The sequence below is a fragment of the Schistocerca americana genome, chromosome 1 (assembly GCF_021461395.2).
Source record: "Schistocerca americana isolate TAMUIC-IGC-003095 chromosome 1, iqSchAmer2.1, whole genome shotgun sequence".
Taxonomy (NCBI): Eukaryota; Metazoa; Arthropoda; class Insecta; order Orthoptera; family Acrididae; genus Schistocerca; species Schistocerca americana.
This window is the reverse complement of record NC_060119.1, coordinates 1,220,867,655-1,220,892,638: the sequence shown is the minus strand read 5'-3', so window position 1 is coordinate 1,220,892,638 and position 24,984 is coordinate 1,220,867,655.

The following is a 24,984-nucleotide window of genomic DNA, read 5'->3' as shown; positions in this document are numbered from 1 at the left end:
GCTTTGTTACTAGTTCGCAACGTCAAGCCTGTGAAATGAATATTGACGAGTGTACCTTAAATAAAACATTGGACATCAGGCAGCTATACCATCATAAATGAGAGATGAGATGTGTGGATGTAAAATTGAAGCACACATGAGAATTTCAAACCCAGATATCCATAAAATACACTGTGTGCGGGCGGGGCTCAAACATGTTGACGACATTCTTCCTATAAAATAATACTTATCTGGTTCTAGGCTGCACTTTTCTCACTAAAAAAGGAAACATAACGAGGGGACCTACTGTTTAATTCTGTCGGCATCGACGGGGTGATGAGTCGGAGAACATGTTCCAATTGGACGCTCATAGAGAGAGAGAGAGAGAGAGAGAGAGAGAGATCGGCCGTGTCCTCCTTAATGAATCAATAACGCATTTGCAAGAGTGACGGGATGGGATATGAACCCCGCTTCTAATAGTGTCACATCCACTGTTTCCCCATTCCGAATCTCGCCCACTGAGAATGTACTTAATCAGCTACTTCTTTAGAAGAGTCTCAAACAATATCTAACTACGCTTCAAATTGAATAACGTAAACATATATTCAGTTCACTCGTAAGCCTTCGCAGTCGATAAAGGCCACGAAAACTAAACTGGCTGGCAGGTTAGAAACATTGCATAAAATATGATTCTCGTAAATTGCGCAGGGTCACGTCAGGGGCACGCGGTAATTGAATTAAATAAGATGTGAAAAGTGTCGATGAACGAATTATTTAAATCTCATGTCCACCCTTCAGGAACTTCAGTTTATAGACTCTCATACTTCCCAGTAATTCTGTAGAATTTGAATGTACATTTGAAATCTCCAAAGCTTACTTTATGTCCTGTGTAGAAGAAAGAAGGGGAAAAAAGCCGAAAAATCAATACAGAAAATTTGGGACTAGTGAAATAATTATATTTTTTGATACTTCTCTAACCCTACAAAAGCTAAATGCTCATTGCTTTACTAACCTTGTTGTTGGTTTACAAATCCTTCATCAGATAACAACTGTCATAAATAATCAAGGGCCACAATACCTAAGATGGTATGAAAACATGATACATACATTGAATGCAGCAACAAAAAAGTAATTTACACTGCACTGTAAACATGATTACAGATTTACACGGAAGCACTTTTCAATTTATCTAAATTGTGGTTCGAGTTTGCAAAAAACATGCTGTCTTTAACAAAATCTCTGACGTGCACTGAAACAGACTAAGATTCAACATAAAGCCTCTGTAAGTATGCTGCATACGCCGAGAGTCATTCTTAATTCATGTTTTCATGGCATTATAACTTTCATTCAAAATTGTGAATTACCACATAATACGATTCTGTAGGACATTATTGAATGAAATTAACTGAAGTTGTCTCATATTAAGGAAACAGTAATTCTGAAAGTTTGACATGACATTCGTTGGAGATAAATCTGCATTAACCGAATTATTATTCGAATTTGTGATCTTAAGCATTCCCGCCGACTCTACTTTTGTACTGCTCTCTCTCTCTTGTCTCTAATGTTTTTATTACGGTCTGTTGTCGCAATACACTCAATAAAATAGAATAGAAAATATGTCATTTAATACTCAACAATGTAACTTTTTGGTGCTTCATAAGCTCTAAACTACGCAATAAAAATTTATTTTGAAGAGATGAGGAAGTAACTCAATAAAGCTTGGTTTCAAATTGAACTGTGCGTCTGGGAAACAAAATATGTCCAAAAGAACAGATACCATCGGTGACCATGCAGCTCGTTAGAATGAAATTACAATGAAATGAGTACCCCTAGCTGCATACCGGCGTTGATATAAGTCAATGGGGACAGTTGAATATGTGTGCGGCGACCGGGACTCGAACCCGGGATCCCTTGCTTACATGGCAGACGCTGTATCCACCTGAGCCACCGGGGACACAGAGAAAGGGGCGACTGCAGACCCACATTCCCGGCCTATTGTCTCGCACTATATTCATAGTGCCCCTGCCCATTATCCATATTACTCGCGGATTTTTGCCGATTACATAGCATCTTCATATATATAGTTAAGGCTAAGTGGCCATTTGACCATCTTCCTCTATGCGGATGCACAAACAGTACCCAAACTCTTACGGGAATCGGCAAAATGCCGCGAGTAATGAGTACAATGGGAAGGAGCACTATGTGGGACAATAATTTGGGAATGTGGGTCTCACGGGAGGCGTGCCAGAGATAAGTCCCTGCAGTCGCCCCTTTCTCTGTGTCCTCGGTGGCTCAGATGGATAGAGTGTTTGCCATGTAAGCAGGGCCGGCCGGAGTGGCCGAGTGGTTCTAGGCGCTTCAGTCTGGAGCCGCGCGACCGCTATGGTCGCAGGTTCGAATCTTGCCTCGGGCATGGATGTGTGTGATGTCCTTCGGTTAGTTATGTTTAAGTAGTTCTAGGAGACTGATGACCTCAGATGTTGAGTCCCATAGTGCTGAGAGCCATTTGAACCATTTTTGAACCTAGATGTTGTATCCGTGCTCCCGAAGACAGTTTGTTTTCAAATTCTTCACATTTTTCCTAAAGTCATTTCAGTTTGGTTTCACAGTACCCTTCTTATCCTTTGCAGTTATCGCTCTTGTACCTACATTTATTAATACCACTTTTGTGATCTCCATTTTCGAGTTGCACATGGTATTCTTTACCTCGAGACTATTGCCCCGAAGATCTCCAGACGCACCTTACTGTTCCTCAGTACTTCAGGATATTATTTAGTCTTACATTCCAAAATTGGTTCCTGAAAATGTTAAATAGACTTTCACGGGATGACTGGCGTGTTCCTGGAAGTGTTTATCAGTTCACGTTTTTGCAGTATTTCTGTGACGCTTTGCAGTGAATAAAAAAATTACTGTGTGCGACACGTACCGTATATGTTCACGCTGCCCTCATGTGCGTATCTTCAATATGCTTTGTTAGTCCTATTTGTTCGGAGTCCCTAAATTTTACAGGTTGAAGTCTTGACTAACTGGCTCTTCCCAATATTCTGCCAACGAACCGAAGTCACCAAGTGGTGTATGATTCAGGCTATAACAGAGGAACTAATTTAGCTGCAAATTCTGCAGTGTGACAGGGATCCTCTAAGGCAGTAAGGGCTGAAAATATCTACTGGGTGTTCCACAGTTTCTGTTACAGACGTCTGGGCTTCTAGATGTGAGTTAGTAGATAAAGATTCCGTAAATAAACCACGTCCAGAAATGTACTGTTCAGACATAAAATAAACTCGAAGGTCAGATCAATTCCAAAGCTCACGGTACACAACGGTAGAGCTGCACAACGGATGTATCGCCAACGTTTTCCGTACCTCATCAGTCCATGACATACCACTTTCGTCGGGTTACAAGAACGGCGTGAAACTGGTACGTTCCCAACTACGGGGGCTAACGGTGGTGTTCCATGGGGCACCAGGGTTTTTGAACCTCGTGTGTGTGGTGTGTGTGTGTGTGTGGTGTGGGGTGTGTGTGGTGTGTGTTTGGTGTGTGTGTGTTTGGTGTGTGTTTGGTGTGTGTGTGTGTGTGTGTGTGTGTGTGTGTGTGTGTGTGTGTGTGTGCGTGTGGTGCGTGTGGTGTGTGTTGAAGACTGCTTCACGGATACACATTGTGCAACGAACAACAGTATCGTTCTTGACTGCCGTTGTCGACACGTGGAGCAGTGTAGATTACACATGCCAGAACGGATTGTTGCCGCCGTGTGTGTACCGTGAAACGGGAGATTTCAAAGTGATGCCATCTTTAACCTAACTTTACATCCAAACCGCACATTGCAGGGCATGGGTTCCTTATCAAAACTTTATCGAATAAGTCCGCTCTACAAACCCTAGAGGCCTCTTTTAGGAATTGTGAAACACTCTGAACACTGAGGTAACCAAAGTCATGGAATAGCGGTATGCGGGCATTTAAAATGGCGGTAGTATCGCGTACATACGGTATAAAAAGGCAGTGCATTGGCGAAGCTGCCATTTGTACTCAGGTGAATCATGTGAAAAATATATGAAGATAGTAACAGTTTCCGAAAGAACAGATACCATTGATGACCGTCCAGCTTCTCTAGAATAAATGGTAATTAATTGAAACCCTCAGTTGCCAGGTGTTGTTGATATACCTCGATGGGGTGGTCCAACTGTCAAATTACGTATGTAGATTGTGGACAGTTGGGAATGTGGGTCTCACGGGAAGCGTGCAAGGGGTAAGTCCCTGAGGTTGCGCTATTCATCTGTGTCCTCGGTGGCTCAGATGGATAGAGCGTCTACCATGTAAGCAGGAGATCCCGGTCGGTGCACACATTTTCAGCTGTCCCCATCGAGGTATACGAGCAACACCTGTCGGCAACTGCGGGTTTACAACTAATTATCAAAAATGGCTCTGAGCACTATGGGACTTAACATCTGAGGTCATCAGTCCCCTAGAACTTAGAACTACTTAAACCTAACTAACCTAAGGACAGCACACACATCCATGCCCGAGGCAGGATTCGAACCTGTGGGACGGAGCGGTCGCGCGGTTCCAGACTGTAGCGCCCAGAACCGCTCGGCCACCTCGGCCGGCAACTAATTATCATTCACGTGAAAAAGTTGCCAACGTGATTACGTCCGCATGACGAGATATAACAGACTTTGAACGCGGAATGGTAGTTGGTACTAGACGCAGAGGACATTCCATTTCGGAAATCCTTAGGAAATTCAACATTTCGACATTGACAGTGTCGAGAGTCTGCCGAGAGTTCCAGGTACTGCCTCTCACCGCACACAACACAGTGGCCGGCGGTCTTCACATAGCGACCAACAGTAAGCGGCGTTGGCATACAGTTCCCAGCGCCAACAGACAAGTAACACTGCGTGAAACAACCTCAGACATTAATGTGGGGCGCACGAAGACCGCATACGTTACTATAGTGCGGAGAAATTTGGCGATAATGGGTTATGGCAGCAAGTGACAGACCTGAGTGTCTTTGATAACAGCACGACATCGCCTGCAGCGAGTCTGCTGGGGTCGTGACCATATCGGTTGGACCATAGACGACTGGAAAACCGCGACCTGATCAAACGAGTCCCGATTTCTGTTGGTAAGAGCTGATGGCAGGGTTCGCGTGTGATGTACAGCCCGCAAAGCCATGCACCCAAGTTGTCAACAACGTACTGTACAAGCTGATGGTGGTTCCATAATGGTGTGGGCTGTGTTTACAGGGAACCGACTGGGTCCCAATTATTTTCCGTTACTTAGGGACCATTTTCAGCCATTCATGAACCTCATGTACCCAAACAACTATGGAATTGTATGGATGACAATGGGCCATATTAAAAGACCACAATTACTCTCGATTGTTTTGAAGGACATACTGGACAATTCTAGTGAATGTTCCGATACCCAGATCGTTCAACATATAGCCAATGGAACATTTGTGGGACGTAGTGGAGAGGTCAGTTCGTGCACACAGTCTTGCACCGGTGACACGTTCGTAATTAGGGAGGCCGATAGAGACAGCATGGCTCAATATTTCTGCAGGGGCTTCCAACGACTTGCTGAGTCCGAGTTGCTGCACTAAGCCTGTAAGAAGGTCATCCGACGTGATATTAGGAGATATTCTACATTATCACCTTAGTGTATTCAATCTATCTGTGCAGTTCTGTGAAACTTAGCTGTGACAGTACTCCTGGAACTTTCTTGTTAAGGTAACAAGACATTCAGCATTTCCGATTTTCCTTGCTACCGTCAATTATGTAATGTACTGCCATTGGCAGCTTTGGCGTATGACAACTATTTCCGTAATGCCATTGGCAGCTTTGGCGTATGACAACTATTTCCATTTGCTTGGCTGTTTGAACGACTTTCCTTGGTTTTCTCTACAATGGAAAAAACTTACTTGTGATTACGGTATACAGGCACTCACAAATCAGTAATTCCGTCACATACACATAAAAATGTAAAATGTAAATGTAAAACTGTGTCAGTACTGCTATGTACTAGTCTTACTGCGCATGAATGAATCTCCGGAGATCATTTACTGGTCTACATTGTCCGATGCCTAATGATGCTAGTGTATCGCAGATAACTCTGCATCATTGAGTCAATCACTGACTCCCTCGAATCACACGAAATTGCCGAGAAAAATATTCAGTCAAAATATGCTGTCAGTGAACGTTACGAAGCACTTCGGAAGTCCAGTTGCCTGCAAACAGTAAAGTTTAGCAACTACGCAAACGACTGTCTTACACCTAAGATGCGAAAATCGTTGTATGCCAAACGCAATAATGAACGTATACTTTTATTGAAATGTTGTTGTTTACTAAACTTCTTTTTCCAATGTTTACTTTCAACGTAATTTTCTGTTCTTATCTGGTGTGAGTTAAGGAAATAAATGAATACGTCCTTATCTCTGAATGATTAAAGTCCGTTCATCTTAAAGCTGTGTTCTAAATCACTGAAGCACAATTTCGTCGTCAAAAAATGACCTAGGAAGTTATGATCTACTTTTTGCAGCTCATTAGCCGGAATTATAAGCTTGCAGTTTAGGTTTTCCCGCGGCCTTGCCACAGTGGTAGCATCGGTTACCGTCAGACCACTGAAGTTAAGCGATTTCGGGCTGGGCTAGCACTTGGAAGGGTGACCATACTGTCTGCCGAGCGCTGTTGGCAAGCAGGGTGCACTCAGCGCTTGCGAGGCAAACTGAGGAGCTACTTATTTCAGAAGTAGCGGCTCCGGTCTCGTAAACTGACATAAGGCCGGGAGAGCGGTGTGCTGACCACATGCACTTCCATATCCACATCCAGTGACGCCTGTGGGCTGAGGGTGACACGGCGGCCGGTCGGTAGTGTAGGGGCTTCATGGCCTGTTCGGGAGGAGTTTGTGATAATAACAAAGCGGTAGATATTTTATAGTGCTTGGAACTGAACTTTCGGTGCAGAGTGTTAAGAGAAAAAGCTCTACAGTAACAAAACATGTGGCTGCCATCAGTCCACTTCAGAGTTTTGCTGTCTGCGGAACTGAGAGGTCAGACAGTTGGTCATTAGTAAACGATCTAGATCGCCAACCTTTCGGTTTCTTTTGAGTCGCTTCCTGTGTTGGGCCCATACCCATTAATTATGATGTTGAACTCAGTTTTCTTATTCAGGGGGCGTCAAAATTAATAGTTTGATCTCTTGTACTAGCCTTTTGACCTTGAAAAAAGTAGCACATAGGTACTTATTTCAGGTCTTTGTATATGAATATGATACTACACGTTCTTCCAGGGAGTTTTGTCGGAGAGGACCATTTATATTGTCTTTTCTACGTTTATATCTACGTTAATGTGGAATATTTAATCTGTTTAGCATACCTGTGACTGCAGCATGTTCATGTTTTCGTATTTTTTATTTATATTTCAGGGTAATATTTATACATCTGAGCTGTTACCATACGCCGTTCAGTCTCTTTTTCATGCCGTGTGGTAGCGCCTGTTGTTATGAGAGCTGTCAAGTTTTCCGTACCGCCTGCTTTTGTTACCGCTCTGGGACTCATTATCAGCGTAGCTATTGTTTTCGCAGATTTTACTTTCAGTGAACTGTCACTATAGCAGAGGCTTCTTTATCTATAACACGTGTGTTGCTATTGTGAACGGTATACATGAAAGGCAGTATGGGCAGTGAGTACAAGTTGAACGTAGGAGAGTCTTTTGTACTCTCGTATCATTCACATCATATCTTCAACCTCTGACAGCCCCTGTCACACGGCAGGTATTTCGTTTTTATTTTACTGTCACATTTTATTGTTCGAGCCATAAGAATAAAGGCGACATTTATTTTCAGTAGCGATGCAAGAAGATCTTACGAAAGGAGGTCAATTGTAACATGCTATTCGAACGTCGAGCCGATGAAAAACAACTTCAATATGAAGCATCTTTCTGAAGAAACTGTTATTTAGTAAATAGTTTTATGTAACATTTTTAAGAGTGAAAATTATACCAAAATCCTTAATGCCGATATGTACACAAATTTTCTATCAACATTAAATAATATTAATTGAATTCAAACGAATTACAAGTTTTCTTTACGAACCTGAACCATAATAATTGTTGACACTAAAAAAAAAAAGAATCATAAAGCAAAAATTCCAAAAAAAAAATTATGATGGAAGAGAAACCACAGAACATGTTTCAGATACCATCAGAAAACGGTGATAACAATTTTACGTTCACCTATACAGAATGGACAACAGGCTTTCTAAAAATTCTTAATTTAGGTACATCTATGAATAAATACGAGAAATGGCTATGAAAAATAATGATGACCTAAAATAAATTGGGATTCATGGAGAAATCATTGAGGTTAGAACGAAATTTACAACGGTAAGTCACAAACACAAATTTGTTGAGAAGTCTTCCCGGCAAAGTATTTAGTGAAGAGCGTTATCAGTGAAGTACAACACCCCATTTGCCTTAAAAGATAAAAAACGGGAAGAGCCACAACAAACTTATGACATCACACGAGGAGAAAATTTAAAACTTAACAATTTATTCATAGTATACTTTAAATATAAATGTACCTGATCCGTTGCCTATTTCTACGTGATATGCCTTTATCTGTTTGCAACCCTTGAAAACGGACAAATTAACGTGAAAAACGGAGTTCTCCAACTTCAGTTTTCATCATTTAACAATGACTATTTTTAATGCCAAAGCCATGACGTGATCCTTGATTGCAACATGACTTTTGAGCATAATTTCAAAAAATTAAATCTGTAGGAGAATACTGCTGATTTTGGTAATATTCAGTCACATATCACTTTTCCAGAAAAGCAGCGAACAGTGGGCGGACCTTTATTTGCCTATTTAATTTAATATTTAATTCTCTATCTTGAAAGTGAGGGAGTCAAAATTTTTCTATCTTTTCTCGATTTCTGCGTTTATTACAGGAAATTATAGGAACAAAAAACCTAAAATCGGCTATATCAGAAACCGGTTGTTTTGAGCGGTTTTGCGTTGCACGGTATTACCCTGATTTCTGTACTATGACGATTGCAAAATCAATTGATGAGTAAGACAACAGTCACTGAGCAACACATTGAACCTTATGTAGCATTACTTAGCATTTGAAAAATCTAGGATGCAATGTAATAATACCAAAGGAGGAAAGTTGCTACTCACCATATAGCGGAGATGCTGAGTCGCGATAGGCACAGTAAAAAGATTCACACAATCATAGCTTTCGGCCATTAAGGCCTTTGTCAGTAGTAGACACACATACACACACACTCACGCAAGCGCAACTTGCACGCACGTCTGCAGTCTCAGAGAGCTGAAACTACACTGTCCACTGTGCCTATCGTGACTCAGCATCTCCGTTATATGGTGAGTAGCAACTTTCCTTCACTCGTATTGTTACTACTTAGCATATGTTCGAAGCAACAATATAGCCCCTCTGATCAGTGTCTGAATTTATCATTCAATAGTGAATTCGGTGTATGTGCAGTTTTCATGCGATTACTTTAATTGCATAAAATTACCTACAAAAAGCCAGTTACAAAAATATATGTTTCAAAACTTTAAAACGAAATTATGACGAATGAAAATGAGACTTTCTGCCTCAACGTGTAGTGCTATTAGGCTGATAGCAAAAATGTGTATTGCCTCACTTCATATAACTTTGAACGTCATATATAAAATATATTCTCTTGTAACATGCAGTATTTATTTACTTAAATTTACCAAGCATGAATGAGTTTCAAAAAGACCAATATGATAAGAAACACTGGTAAGAAGTTATGATTATTAACTTATTTTATGTTTATTATATGTTTTGCTTCAAGAGTCGTATATTTAATTCCTCGGATAAACTACGTTTAAGTTAAAACTGATGAAATGCTGCGCTTTCGAGGCCTTGGAATTTTTTTATGGAAAGATATAATACAGAGCAGGGACAGCATTCGACGAACCAAAATATTTGGAATACATACTATTCTCTTCAGAAGAAGAATTTTATTAGACGTCATATTTGAAATTTTTAAAGTGAGCTGTAGCTATCTTCGTAAAAAAATTATTGTGTGATTTTTTGTGTTTCTCCTTAAGAGCAATTTGTGTAACAATCACCTTAGATATTTAATCAAATTCCATCATTTACAGACGACTTTGTTTTTGTAAAACTTGGTGTTCTTTTCTGTTTCGTAGGTAAGACCCTGAACTGCTCTCAGCTGCGCTGCTAGCTGCTGCCTATTGTAGAAGGTAATACCGCGATTATAACAAACCATAAATAAGCATTTTTATTGGCTATTATTAATACTTTTGTACAAAATGTATTCTCCTGCCATCACTAAAAAATATGTGATGAGTCATAATGGTTGCTAAGGACATTTCCTAAGTATTTTTAACTGTTGGATAATGAGCTGGAATATCGAAATGGTAGAGAACATGAAAGCGTTACAACGATTTCGTTGCCTTTTTCTAGTTTGAATTGCTTAGGCTAACTTTAAATCACACAGCTGCAATATTTCTGTATCTCATTTACTTGCTAGTTGTTCCATCGCATGTTATAACGCTACTGAAATATTTCTGTGGTTTATTTTTGGCTCACACTCTCCTATTTAAATAGGTCTGTGTGTAAATTATTCACTGTCGTTAATCAATAAGACAGATGATAGATGTTTAAATGAGATTCAGCTTCCGCCAATAGTGAACAGAGCTATAAATTCCACGGATATTAATGGTTGTCTTTTACTGAATAATAAGAAGTTTGCAGTGTAGTCGTGGAAGAGTGTTTACTAACGTCGCTTCAAGATACGTGATTTTTCCGGGAAACGATACTGGGTTGTATAATAATGAAATCTTCTCAGTTGACCCGTCATCTAAACCATCCTCAAGACGGATATCTACACCTTTAAGCAGTTGAATCCGTTACCGCGTTTAGTGGTGATACGTTGTACTCAAGAGTAATGTAGCAGTAAAACAAACAAAAAAACGTTTCAGAGATTTAAATCATGCGCCTGTGGATTACACTGTGCTTGATCTATTACACTCAATTATACCGTCCAATGTGGGCTATAAGCAGAAAAACTCAACCATTCAATTCTGCGTGCATACTGAAGTATAACTGGGAACATGTTAATTACAAGAAGTGTAAGGACTGCTTTCCGCACATTTTTCTTTCTTAATTTATGCAAAACTGAGTATAGGTTATGGTCGACCAAAAATGTACTGTCGCATAACTGTTTCAAGTTTTTCACTTTTGCAAGTGTGCAATTATTTAGTGAAAGTATATAAATATTTGGTTTATTCCCTCTGGTACCAGGATGGTGTTTCTCGCAATCCAAAATACCGTGACAAGGACGAAGTCCTAATTTCCTAACTTTCTTAAGCTTTTCCTTGCATTCGCCACAGTTCTTGACTTATTTATGTTAATGTGTACTTTCGCTGCGATATGAGCTGTTTATCTAGGTGTGAAAATATGCGGTATTTCGTAGTTGCTGTTACAGGCGTCTAGGGGATTGTGGAAGGTTTGTGTGTGTGTGTGTGGGGGGGGGGGGGGGGGGGGGGGGGAGGGACTTCTTGTTGTTTTATTTTGCTCTTTTCAGTGTAGGTACGCCGCGCTTGTAACATGCCAGTCTTTGAACTGGTCAATTTGGACTATGATTCAGGTGACAGCTTTTTATTTTGAGAAGGTTGAGTCTCCGTCCTTACCGCATCAAGGCTTAAATGGGTTACTGAAGTGTCAGTATTTCATATTGGTTGTCATAGACTATTAGGAAAGGTATGTGTTTTTAATCATAATCTCGATGTACGTTTCCTTTCTTGTAGATGTACACCTGAAGATCTGGTCTGAAAGCACGAAACCGGGCGTGTTCCTGTAAAAGTTCATATGTACCTGAAAACTGTTTATTTCAGAAATATGGATTACTTCACCTGCTGTTGCCATCAACAGAAAACATTTTGTAGCGAATAACCGTCTAATTTGGAACCCACGTCCGAATATGTACTGCTGTGATTGAATTTTCTCATTTTGAGAGAAATGAAGGGCAATCTGTTCAATTGTTAAAAAAACATTCAACAGCCAAGATAGGATAAAATATTTTTTTATTTGAGACAACCGTTTTCAACAGGCTATTATATCATCTTCGTGTCTTAAAATCTTTTGTTGTAAAACATACTCATTTTACGCTGTTTTTAGGCACTAGATTTCAAGTGGATAACAATAACACACAAAAGGTTTGAAATCGCATAATATTTGGAAACATAAATCAACATGTGCAACAGACTATGTCCATATGCACTGAAGCGCCAAGGAAACTGGTATAGGCATACGTATTCAAATTCAGTAATACGTAAACAGTCAGAATATGCCGCTGCCTTCGGCAACGCCTATGTAAGACAACAAGTGTCTGGAGCAGTTGTTAGATCGGTTGCTGCTGCTACAACGGCAGGTTATCTAGATTTAAGAGAGTTTGAACGTGGTGTTTCAGTCGGAGCACGAGAGATAGGACACAGCAACTCCGAGGTAGCGATGAAGTGGGGATTTTCCCTTACGACCATTTCACGAGTGAACTGTGACTAACAGAAATCCGGTAAAACATCAGATCTCCGACATCGCTGCGGCCGGAAAAAAATCCTGTAAGAAAGGGACCGCCGACACATGAATAGAATCGTTCAATGTGACAGAAGTGTAACCCTTCCGCAAATTGCTGTAGATTTCAGTGCTGGGCCATCGTCAACTGACAGAATCCGAACCATTCAACGAAACACCATCGATATAGGCTTTCGGAGCCGAAGGCACACTTGTGTACCTTGATGACTGCACGACACAAAGCTTTACGCCTCACCCTTCAACACCGACATTAGACTGTTGATGGCAGGAAACATGTTACCTGGTCGGACAAGTCTCGTTTCAGATAGTATGGAGCGGATGGGCGTGAACGGGTATGTAGACAGCCTCATGAATCTATGAACCCTGCATGTCAGCAGATGACTATTCAAGATGGTGAACGCTCTGTAATGGTGTGGGGAGAGTGCGGTTGGAGTGGTATGGGACCCCTGATACGTCTAGATACGACGCTGAGAGGTGACATGTACGCAAGCATTCTGTCTCATCGGCTGCATCCATTCATGTCCATTGTGCATTCCGACGGACCTAGGCAATTCCAGCAGGACAATGCGACACCCCACACGTCCAGAATTGCTCAGAGTGGCTCCAGGAACACTCTTCTGGGTTTAAACACTTCCAGCGACCAAACTCCCCAGACATTATTGAACACAAATGGTTCAAATGGCTCTGAGCACTATGCGACTTAACTTCTGAGGTCATCAGTCGCCTAGAACTCAGAACTAATTAAACCTAACTAACCTAAAGACATCACACACATCCATGCCCGAGGCAGGATTCAAACCTGCGACCGTAGCGGTCGCTCGGTGCCAGACTGTAGCGCCTAGAACCGCACGGCCACTCCTGCAGGCTATTGAACACATCTGGGATGCCTTGCAACGTGCTGTTCAGAAGACATCTCCACCCCATCGTACTCTTATGGGTTTATGGACAGCCCTGCAGGATTTAAGGTGCCATTTCTCTCCAGCACTACTTCAGATATTAATCGAGTCTATTCCAGGTCGTGTTGCAGAACGTCTGTGTGCTCGCGGGGGCCCTACGCGATATTATTCAGGTGTACCAGTTTGTTTGGCTACTCTGTGTGCATATTTCTCACAGTTGCTTGTTGCATCAAACAAACACTGTAAGCAATAAGACAACTGTTTACATATATTGGACGTATTTTAAACAGTGATTTTCCACTTTGATATAAAATAAATTTGATGAAGAAGTACTTTGAAATGTCCCACTTCATGGCACTCACACTGACTGAGAACAGGGCTCTGTCATCAGTCCCTGTTGTAATTATGACATCAACAGCGGCTGCGAGAAACTGGTATTTCGCAACTGGAGGGTTGACTACGGTGTTCCACGGATCTGCCGCACTCTCGATTCTGGAGTGGACATCCTTCGTCACGTAGAAGACGATCAGGCAACGAGAAATCATAACACTGCCCATGCCATGGTCTCCTGCAGAGTGCACAGGTCAGAGTTCATTGCCTCCGCTCTGTGTGCGTATCGTCAGGCTGCAGATTCCAAAATGATCCCGTATTCAAACTTATTTTTACATAGAAACGATACGTTTTCGTGCAAAAGTCCGATTTACTTCCCACGGAAGGAACTGTAAAACGCACTGTATATTCACTTGTCCACTCTCCAAAAAATCCCCAACTGGGAGTCCATTTGCTGGCTGAGATCTGGCTGAACAAAACGGAGTTCTACGTCAGAATTTCGTGACTCCTGCAGAAGAGAATGGCAGTTGGAAAAAACATCTCAGTATTGCATGGGACTTAAGTATTGTGTGTCAGTCCCTCCACTATTCATTTCGTGTACGACGCAACGGAAAAATTTGTTGTCTCTATTCCTACTATTCCTACATGCTTCAGTATCTTGTTCCCTGCTCGATATATTCTGTACATGTATAAAAAATGTTACACATTCCACCTTCCTTTTGCTCTGCAATTTATGACTGTAGCAGCTTATCTTAAAAAAAACCTTCTCATTCAGTTGTCAAGTCAACTTGCTAAGAATCGCAAGCAGTGGAGTACCCTGGAGCCCTATAGACGGTCACAGCAATGAGTTGTATGCGATTTCCTTGACATACGCAATACGGTATCCATAATCCTCCCGAAAATTTCAAATCTTACACAGCCCTGATTTCCCGTGATCGTTCTAAATCTGAAACTACATTTTCTCTCTAAGACAAAAAGAAAAACGACACATCACGAAGGAATTATCCGAATTGGATAGATATCGATAGATGTGAAGTACATGTACAAACAAGCATATGATTACAGTTTCTTCCATGCTTGATTCGGCGATAAATTTCAGGTTTTAAGTCTCCGTGGATGTCAACTAACTGTTCCTGTTAAACATATTAGTTAATATTTTTAAACAGTTGTTATTGAATTTTACTTGTCTTGTACTGACCAACTTGTTGTCTATAGCATTTCTTTTTGACACATTTGTCTGAAGACCTACATTTTCGATACTATCTGATGAAATCTTTGTAGAGAACTGTAGTTCTTGTCAAAGGACGGCTATATCGACTACAATTTTCAAGTTAATAAGTCATTCTCCGTTCATTATAATTCCCCTTTCTTTACAAATAATTTTGGACATAGTCATCTCCACACTTGTTGACATTACTAAGAAACAACTAACAATAGGTAAAGAACAAGCGCCAACAGGTACGGAACAACCGACAATTGCTACAGAACACAGGACAAACTACAGTAAAAGGAAATGTACGAGGCGCATTCAAGTTCTAAGGCCTCCGATTTTTTTCTAATTAACTACTCACCCGAAATCGATGAAACTGGCGTTACTTCTGGACGTAATCGCCCTGCAAACGTACACATTTTTCACAACGCTGACGCCATGATTCCATGGCAGCGGCGAAGGCTTCTTTAGGAGTCTGTTTTGACCACTGGAAAATCGCTGAGGCAATAGCAGTACAGCTGGTGAATGTGCGGCCACGGAGAGTGTCTTTCATTGTTGGAAAAAGCCAAAAGTCACTAGGAGCCGGGTCGGGTGAGTAGGGAGCATGAGGAATCACTTCAAAGTTGTTATCACGAAGAAACTATTGCATAACGTTAGCTCGATGTGCGGGTGCGTTGTCTCGGTGAAACAGCACACGCGCAGCCCTTCCCGGACGTTTTTGTTGCAGTGCAGGAAGGAATTTGTTCTTCAAAACATTTTCGTAGGATGCACCTGTTACCGTAGTGCCCTTTGGAACGCAATGGGTAAGGATTACGCCCTCGCTGTCCCAGAACATGGACACCATCATTTTTTCAGCACTGGCGGTTACCCGAAATTTTTTTGGTAGTGGTGATTCTGTGTGCTTCCATTGAGCTGACTGGCGCTTTGTTTCTGGATTGAAATATGGCATCCACGTCTCATCCATTGTCACAACCGACGAAAAGAAAGTCTCATTCATGCTGTCGTTGTGCGTCAACATTGCTTGGCAACATGCCACACGGGCAGCCGTGTGGTCGTCCGTCAGCATTAATGGCACCCACCTGAATGACACTTTTCGCATTTTCAGGTCGTCATGCAGGATTGTGTGCACAGAACCCACAGAAATGCCAACTCTGGAGGCGATCTGTTCAACAGTCATTCGGCGATCCCCCAAAACAATTCTCTCCACTTTCTCGATCATGTCGTCAGACCGGCTTGTGCGAGCCCGAGGTTGTTTCGGTTTGTTGTCACACGATGTTCTGCCTTCATTAAACTGTCGCACCCTCGAACGCACTTTCGACACATCCATAACTCCATCACCACATGTCTCCTTCAACTGTCGATGAATTTCAATTGGTTTCACACCACGCAAATTCAGAAAACGAATGATTGCACGCTGTTCAAGTAAGGAAAACGTCGCCAATTTAAGTATTTAAAACAGTTCTCATTCTCGCAGCTGGCGGTAAAATTCCATCTGCCATACGGTGCTGCCATCTCTGGGACGTATTGACAATGAACGCGGCCTCATTTTAAAACAATGCGCATGTTTCTATCTCTTTCCAGTCCGGAGAAAAAAAATCGGAGGCCTTAGAACTTGAATGTACCTCGTAGAGGTGGCCGCAAACTCTCTGTATGTATTCGACAGTTCATGCAGTAGGTGTTTGACGAAGATTCTTGTGGAACCGATTAGTGCGACATTCAGTGTGGTAGGCCAACGTGCCTTCGACACATCATTTTAGTGCTTACGATCGTGGACAAGCAGTTGGCCTGTTGGAAACCGGTTACTTTGGCCACAGTAATTATTGTGTCCAAAAGCGCCATGCCGCGATTAGAAAAGGCCAATGAAGATGGAAATGGTATGCGAAATCATCACAGTGGTCGTGGACGGACCATCACACCGCAAGAAGATCGATACGTAACTCTAGTGGGGAAGAGGAACCATGTTCCTAGGCAGATCGCTGCAGACCGTGCAGACAGTAGTGGGACTCGTGCCTCTGACAGAAGCAGCTGCAGTTTGCATCAAAATACTATGAGACGAAGTGGCCGTTTGGATGCACTTTAATAACGCTCACATGTCTTCACGACACTTTTTGTTGTTTCCAAAATCGTCTTACGCGTTTCGACACTGTTATTTTTATGGGCTATAAAATACAGAAGTCGTATCAAAAGACATATCGACCATTGAAATGTCGTATGGCGAGGGCCTCCCGTCGTCAGATGCAAGTCTTTTTAGGTGACGGCACTTCGGCTACTTGCGTGTCGATGGGGATGATGATATGATCATTAGGACAACACAACACCCAGTCCCTGAGCGGAGAAAATCTCCGACCCAGCCGGGAATCGAACCGGGGTTCCTCTGCTCAGCATTCTGCCGCGTTGACCACTCAGCTATCGAGGTGGACTGCTCACCGTTATTAGAGACAAACAAAAATGAATACAACATGGCTTTCTAGCTTACCAGTGTTATGTCAATCATATGTGTTGAGTGGTACTTAAGTAAATAAATTAGTGAAATCAAAGTGAAGTAGAAATTAGAATATAAATGAAAAACTTGGTTTAGTTTAGAGAGTTACATACTGGCAAACAGCGGGCACAACAGCAGAGCAGAAGAGACAATGACCATGAAGTCAGCAAGTTCCACACAAGCGGGCGCTGTCGATTCAGCCGTCAGGGCATCGCCCGACCGATTCACGTGTTTCTCAGTTGTTGCATGTGAGCAAAGGCCCTCGCCTACATTCCAAGAGCCAATGACCGACGTTAAGAAGATTCTTCGAGAAGCTTCTCAACGTGACAGAAGAGGCAATGACTGTGAAGTCGTTCACCTCCAGTAAACTGAAGTGAATAAATACGCGAGACGCTATGGGCCCGACAGAAGAGAGATGAGACGAGAGACGACGAAGACGATGAAGTGAAGAAGCGTAGCAGTTGTTTTCAGTCAGTTTCGGTGCTGAAGACCGTCATGAAAGAAGAGACTACATCATGCACAGACGCACCATGTCCGTCGCTGTAATGGAATAGCAAGCAGCAGCCTCGGCGCCAGAATACAGAAGTTAAAAGGTATTTGAAGTCAGATTTTTACGTACCTGGGTGACTCGTGGGGACGGGAAGGAGACGGCCTCACATCAGCAGTCACCTGTGAGCTGGGATGAAGATCTGACAGCCGAAGACTGGCAAGCAGGAGTCCGTTGTTCGAGTCCGGGACACTGGCCTTCCCCCGCCGCGCCGCTCCGCTGGCCGACGCACAACACACGCGGCCGCTTAGAGAAGAGAACACTGGGATGCCACATCCAAGGTATCACCATGCAATGCACAACTTCGCTCGCAATAATTAAACGGGCCACCTCGCGCTGCGCGTCTCCAGTCAGCTGGGCGAGACGGCGACACGAGATACACACTGACACGCGTAATCAGACGCCGCTGCTGCCGCAGCAGAAGACTTCGCAAACGACACAGCTGCCGCTCTCCGAGACAGAACATCGAGTAAGAAACAGTTGTACAAATCTTCAATAAAAGTTATTTTACGTAAAAATGATATTTCATTCGACCTCATACCCGAGCCAAGGAAGAACCCACCCTGCCCACATGTTGTTAAGAGAGAAAAATTAATTAATTTAGTATTTTCACCCTGACATAATGCTTTAGAATGCTCATCCTGACAATTGACTAGCAACAAAAGAGAAAACCCGGTTACATTTAGTATCAGAACTGTTACATATGAAATTATTCGTTAGATACATTGTATCTCGCCAACATTCTCAATCACGAGTCAAGTGCAACCTGCTACCAAGGGACAAATTGGCGACCAAGTGGGCTAATCCGCTACGCGGCGCTGGATGTGTGATAGACGTCGCATTTACATCGTTACATCGTATAAAACAATTTTATCAGTGAACGCAGTGAGTTGTCAAAAATTGTTTGCTAACAGACAGCTAGCCTCATGTATCCTAGCACCACTCAGCGGGCTCCTCCAATTTATTACATTCGATCACTCAAAAGATCCGTTACCCATTGTACTGTATAAAAGTATCCTTTTGTAAAAGACTCGAAAGTGATTTCCATGAACTGTTTACCAATGAAATTGTTTCACACGATGTAACAACGAAAATGTAGTTGTAAACAAAGAAATGAAACGTGTACCACATATTCAATGTATTCAGTGCCATCTAGTGGTTTAGTCTACTCGGTTTCTAATTTGTCCTTTGATAGCAGTTCGAACTTGTCTCGAGATTGAGGATATTGACGAGATACGATGTATGTAATGAACAATTTTATGTGATTGACAGAATACTGGTAAGCTAGAAAGACTTATTATAATCTATATAGTATATTTATAATCAGTGGTGAAATGTGAAATATTTCCATATCCTTTGCTACCAGTTTGTGTTGCATTTTACAGCCTTTCAAGATGACGAAATCCCGAAATGCATGCGGCGATTTCGGAAATAATGAAAAGCATGATCATGACGTCGGAAAGTTATTAATGTATCTGCCAGAGCCATTTCGTGGCGATTAAACCAGGCTGGTTTGTACACTCAGAAGTCCGTTATATACATCCCACTTCAACCACGCCATCGTCGGAAAAAAGTTCATTGCTGAAGGGAGCACGTTGGTGGGATCAGCAACAGTGGTCCAGGGAGATGTTCCCAGGCGAATCTTACTTCACTGTTGCAAGTGATTCTGGTCACTGTTGTTGGCATTTTCATTCTGTCTCCACTAATAGACCTATAGGGAAGGTCGGTATAGGTGATAGGTAATCCCCTTCCTACCCCTGATTCAGTGATGAATCCCATATATAGAACGTCATACCTCCTGAACTATGTGTCATACAACTAGATGATTTTGCTAGTACATTCAGTAGCATCTGTGGATACTGTCTGCAAAATGTGTTGCAAATACACTTAACAGTAAAGAGGTAATAAATTAAAATGTTGGGCTTGATGCTGAAGTTTTACTGTATGAACAGCGAAAATGTAGCAGCCAATAAACTCATAAATTCCTTTCATTTCGTCATTAATTAGTGGATGGATGTCAGCATGAGAGAGTTTCTAAAAGGTTTGAAATTATGTGTTAAGTTTTTCGCAAGCGGCTACAGGGTGTTTCAAAAATGACAGGTATATTTGAAACGGCAATAAAAACTAAACGAGCAGCGATAGAAATACACAGTTTGTTGCAATATGCTTGGGACAACAGTACATTTTCAGGCAGACAAACTTTCAAAATTACAGTAGTTACAACTGTCAACAACAGATGGCGCTGCGGTCTGGGAAACTCTATAGTACAATATTTTCCACATATCCACCATGCGTAGCAGTAATATGGCGTAGTCTCTGAATGAAATTACCCGAAACCTTTGACAACGTGTTTGGCGGAATGGCTTCACATGCAGATGAGATGTACTGCTTCAGCTGTTCAATTGTTTCTGTATTCTGGCGGTACACCTGGTCTTTCAAGTGTCCCCACAGAAAGAAGTCACAGGGGTTCATGTCTGGCGAATAGGGAGGCCAATCCACGCCGCCTCCTGTATGTTTCGGATAGCCCAAAGCAATCACACGATCATCGAAATATTCATTCAGGAAATTAAAGACGTCGGCCGTGCGATGTGGCGGGGCACCATCTTGCATAAACCACGAGGTGTTCGCAGTGTCGTCTAAGGCAGTTTGTACCGCCATAAATTCATGAAGAATGTCCAGATAGCGTGATGCAGTAATCGTTTCGGATCTGAAAAATGGGCCAATGATTCCTTTGGAAGAAATGGCGGCCCAGACCAGTACTTTTTGAGGATGCAGGGACGATGGGACTGCAACATGGGGCTTTTCGGTTCCCCATATGCGCCAGTTCTGTTTATTGACGAAGCCGTCCAGGTAAAAATAAGCTTCGTCAGTAAACCAAATGCTGCCCACATTCATATCGCCGTCATCAAGCCTGTGCACTATATCGTTAGCGAATGTCTCTCGTGCAGCAATGGTAGCGGCGCTGAGGGGTTGCCACGTTTGAATTTTGTATGGATAGAGGTGTAAACTCTGGCGCATGAGACGATACGTGGACGTTGGCGTCATTTGGACCGCAGCTGCAACACGGCGAACGGAAACCCGAGGCCGCTGTTGGATCACCTGCTGCACTAGCTGCGCGTTGCCCTCTGTGGTTGCCATACGCGGTCGCCCTACCTTTCCAGCAAGTTCATCCGTCACGTTCCCAGTCCGTTGAAGTTTTTCAAACAGATCCTTTATTGTATCGCTTTTCGGTCCTTTGGTTACATTAAACCTCCGTTGAAAACTTCGTCTTGTTGCAACAACACTGTGTTCTAGGCGGTGGAATTCCAACACCAGAAAAATCCTCTGTTCTAATGAATAAACCATGTTGTCTACAGTACACTTGCACGTTGTGAACAGCACACGCTTACAGCAGAAAGACGACGTACAGATGGCGCACCCACAGTCTGCGTTGTCTTCTATATCTTTCACATCACTTGCAGCGCCATCTGTTGTTGAAAATTGTACTACTGTAATTTCGAAAGTTTGTCCGCCTGAAAATGTACTGTTGTCCCAAGCATATTGCAACAAACGGTGTATTTCTATCGCTGCTCGTTTAGTTTTTATTGCCGTTTCATTTTTGAAACACCCTGTAAGTACTCTCATTGTCAACTGCTCAGCGAATACAATTGAGCCGTACATGGCTCTCCGTTCCACCATTTGGTATTTTATACCCTGTTTTAATGTATTTCCACCTCACCGCGTTGATTTCAATTACTGGCGTTACTGAGTTGTTGTTTTGCCTCACCGTCATCGGCGCTAGTAGCGCGTATCAATGTATCCCCTCTGATAGGCTCTTTGCTCAACCGCTACGACTTCCCGGTTGTGATCTGTTGGAGAGTCAGTAGGAACGTGCGAGGAGGAGAGTTCACGGCGGCAGTTCTGGTCGTGAGTTGAAGCCCTGGCAGTCAGTTGCATCGCGTCTGGAGCGCAGCCCGGGCCAGCCAGTCGCCGGCTTGCAACGGCAGTGAGCCCTGCGTGGACATCGCCTGCCCGACCGTTGCCGCCACGCATCACTTTGGCCAGGACTGGCCTTTGGTGGATTGTTGGTCGGTCGGTTGGTCCGAGGATATCCGTGCGGCGTAGTCGATTGGGCCTCTGGCGGTCACTGCGCAGTGTCGGAGTCTGTCTGGAGCTGTCCGCTCGGTACGAGCATCGTCGCTCGCCGACCCAGGACGTGAAGGTTAAGTGGTTTTGAGCATTACGGTGTTGGTTCCGGCGTTGAAGTTGTGGAGGTATTCCTGTGAGCAACAATGAGTGAAGTGTTAGAGGTAGCAGCCGTCAGGAGGAATTTATTAAATTAATTTATACATAGTTAGGTGCACCAGCGGAATTTTCTGCCTTGTAGCAGTTAAGCCTAGTTTACACGACGACATTGGGTTGCGCCAGTCGTTGCGTGGAATGAGTTGCACGCAACTGGTTTCCTATATGACTGTAGACACGGCGACACCAGTATACACTTCAGTTTCTGTGGTGTCACCGCCAGATATCACACTTGCTAGGTGGTAGCCTTTAAATCGGCCGCGGTCCGTTAGTATACGTCGGACCAGCGTGTTGCCACTGTCAGTGATTGCAGACCGAGCGCCGCCACACGGCAGGTCTAGAGAGACGTCCTAGCACTCGCCCCAGTTGTAAAGACGACTTTGCTAGCGATGCTACGCTGACAAATACGCTCTCATTTGCCGAGGCGATAGTTAGCATAGCCTTCAGCTACGTCATTTGCTACGACCTAGCAAGGCGCCATTACCAGTTTATATTGAGATTGTAAATCCTGTATCATCAAGAGCGATGCTCTCTAATTATGGATTAAAGTTAAGTATTACACCGAATGCATCCGTTTTTCTAAGTTCTCAAATACTTGTCCTGTTCCAGACCTCACGCCAGTCTGCGTGAGCTTAAACGCGTGCATTTCGGCCTCCTCTAGCAACACGGTGTTGGCTCTTCTGCCAACACAACAGTTTCATCGTTTTGTGGATCCCTGAGTCGTGTCTCAAATGAAAGTTTTGGCAGCTGCACCTCGCGCAAGTTTTGATTGAGTTAAAGCTTGTTGCGTGGAATCGCTGCATAAGAAAAAAATAAGAAACATCTTTCGATTCGTGACTGGATGAAGAAAAGACGTCAGCTAGGTTGCTCAGCATCCTTGCTGAAATACTTTATTACGGAAGATCCAAGAAGTTCTTTTACTTATCTTAGAATGTCACCAGAACCGTTCGCGTTTCTTCTAAATAGAGTGAATTATGCGATAGCCGGTCGCTGTGGTCGAGCGGTTCTGGGCGCTTCAGTCCGGAACCGCGCTGCTGCTACGTCGCAGGTTCGAATCCTGCCTCGGCCATGGCTTTGTGTGATGTCCTTAGGTTAGTTAAGTTTGAGTAGTTCTAAGTCTAGGGGACTGATGACCTCAGATGGTAGTCGAGCGGTTCTAGGCGCTACAGTCTGGAACCGCGCGTCCGCTACCGTCGCTGGCTCGAATCCTGCCTCAGGCATTGATGTGTGTGATGTCCTTAAGTTAGATAGGTTTAAGTTGTTCTGAGTTCTAGAGGACTGACGACCTCAGAAGTTAAGTGCTCCGAGCCATTTTGAACCTCAGATGGTAAGTCCCATAGTGCTTAGTGCCATTTGAACAATTTTTCTAATTATGCGATAAGGAATAAAGGTACTGTAATGCATGAAGCCCTGTCGCCAGAGCTGAAATTACAAATCATATTGCGTGCAATACAATCGAGAACACTAGGTATGCTATAAGATACGGTTTTAGTTGGTGATGACGCTATTTCATTAACACCAATAACTATCAACATAAACATTAATAATTATTAACATTAGCAACAATAATTATTTGAAGCAGACTCCATTAAGAAAAGAATGGTTTGCAAACTACTCTCTTGAAGATTGATCTGTACAGTGGCAATATTTCAAAATTTTAACATTTGTGAATGGGGAGCACTGCTGCGACGTTTTAAATAGATGAATATTGAATAAAGAATACAGCTTCTTGAATTTGTATAGCCTTGTGATAGCCTTGTGATTGTCATGAAGCCCTTGTGGAGGAAGTTGTGTGGGGTGCTCTCTTCAAGTTTACGGTAACTCGAGGGCGGAGAAATGTGGCTTCTGAATCAGACTCCAGTCTGGAGAGGAGATTCTGGTCTTGGCTGTTGTTATGAGTGGGTTGCACTTGGGACTCTCGTCCTTAATATGACTTTGCACTGGCATGAGTCTTGATTGGGGCCCTGCGATGAAGTCCTGGCTGTACCGACAGTTTAGACCTGAATCATCTCGGACAACTCGCTGTGCTGAGGGCAATCTTAGTCATATCAGGTATGCTTCCTCGACGTTTGATGTCCTTGTGTGCGCTGCCATACAAGTGATTCAGATTGATCCATGGTATGGCGAGCGAAAAAGGGGTGTCACATGCTGGACCCTGCAGCGATTTCATGGCTCCATCAGAGATTAGATTAGATTGCGATTCGTCTGAAAGATCGCCAGCGTGAGTCTTTGCGTTACAGGCGAAGCACATCGCTACTCTGTAGACGCTTGCGTCTCGACCATCAGCTGAGACAGCGCTATACATCGAGAAAGGTGTGTAGTATTGCTACTCTGGCTTGTTAGGTCAAGCAGAATCACAGTATCGCAATTTGTTCCCAGCTGTACCAACATAGTATAACTTCTGTGTAGAACAAATCCTTCAAAGTCTAGTCAGGGTTCGATAATTTCAGAGTGCGTTACCCATGTTTTGAGCCAGGGCAAATAAAAAAATCAAATGGCTCTGAGCACTATGGGACTTAACTTCTGACGTCATCAGTCCCCTAGAACTTAGAACTACTTAAACCTAACTAACCTAAGGACATCACACACATCCATGCCCGAGGCAGGATTCGAACCTGCGACCGTAGCGGTCGCGCGGTTCCAGACTGTCGCGCCTA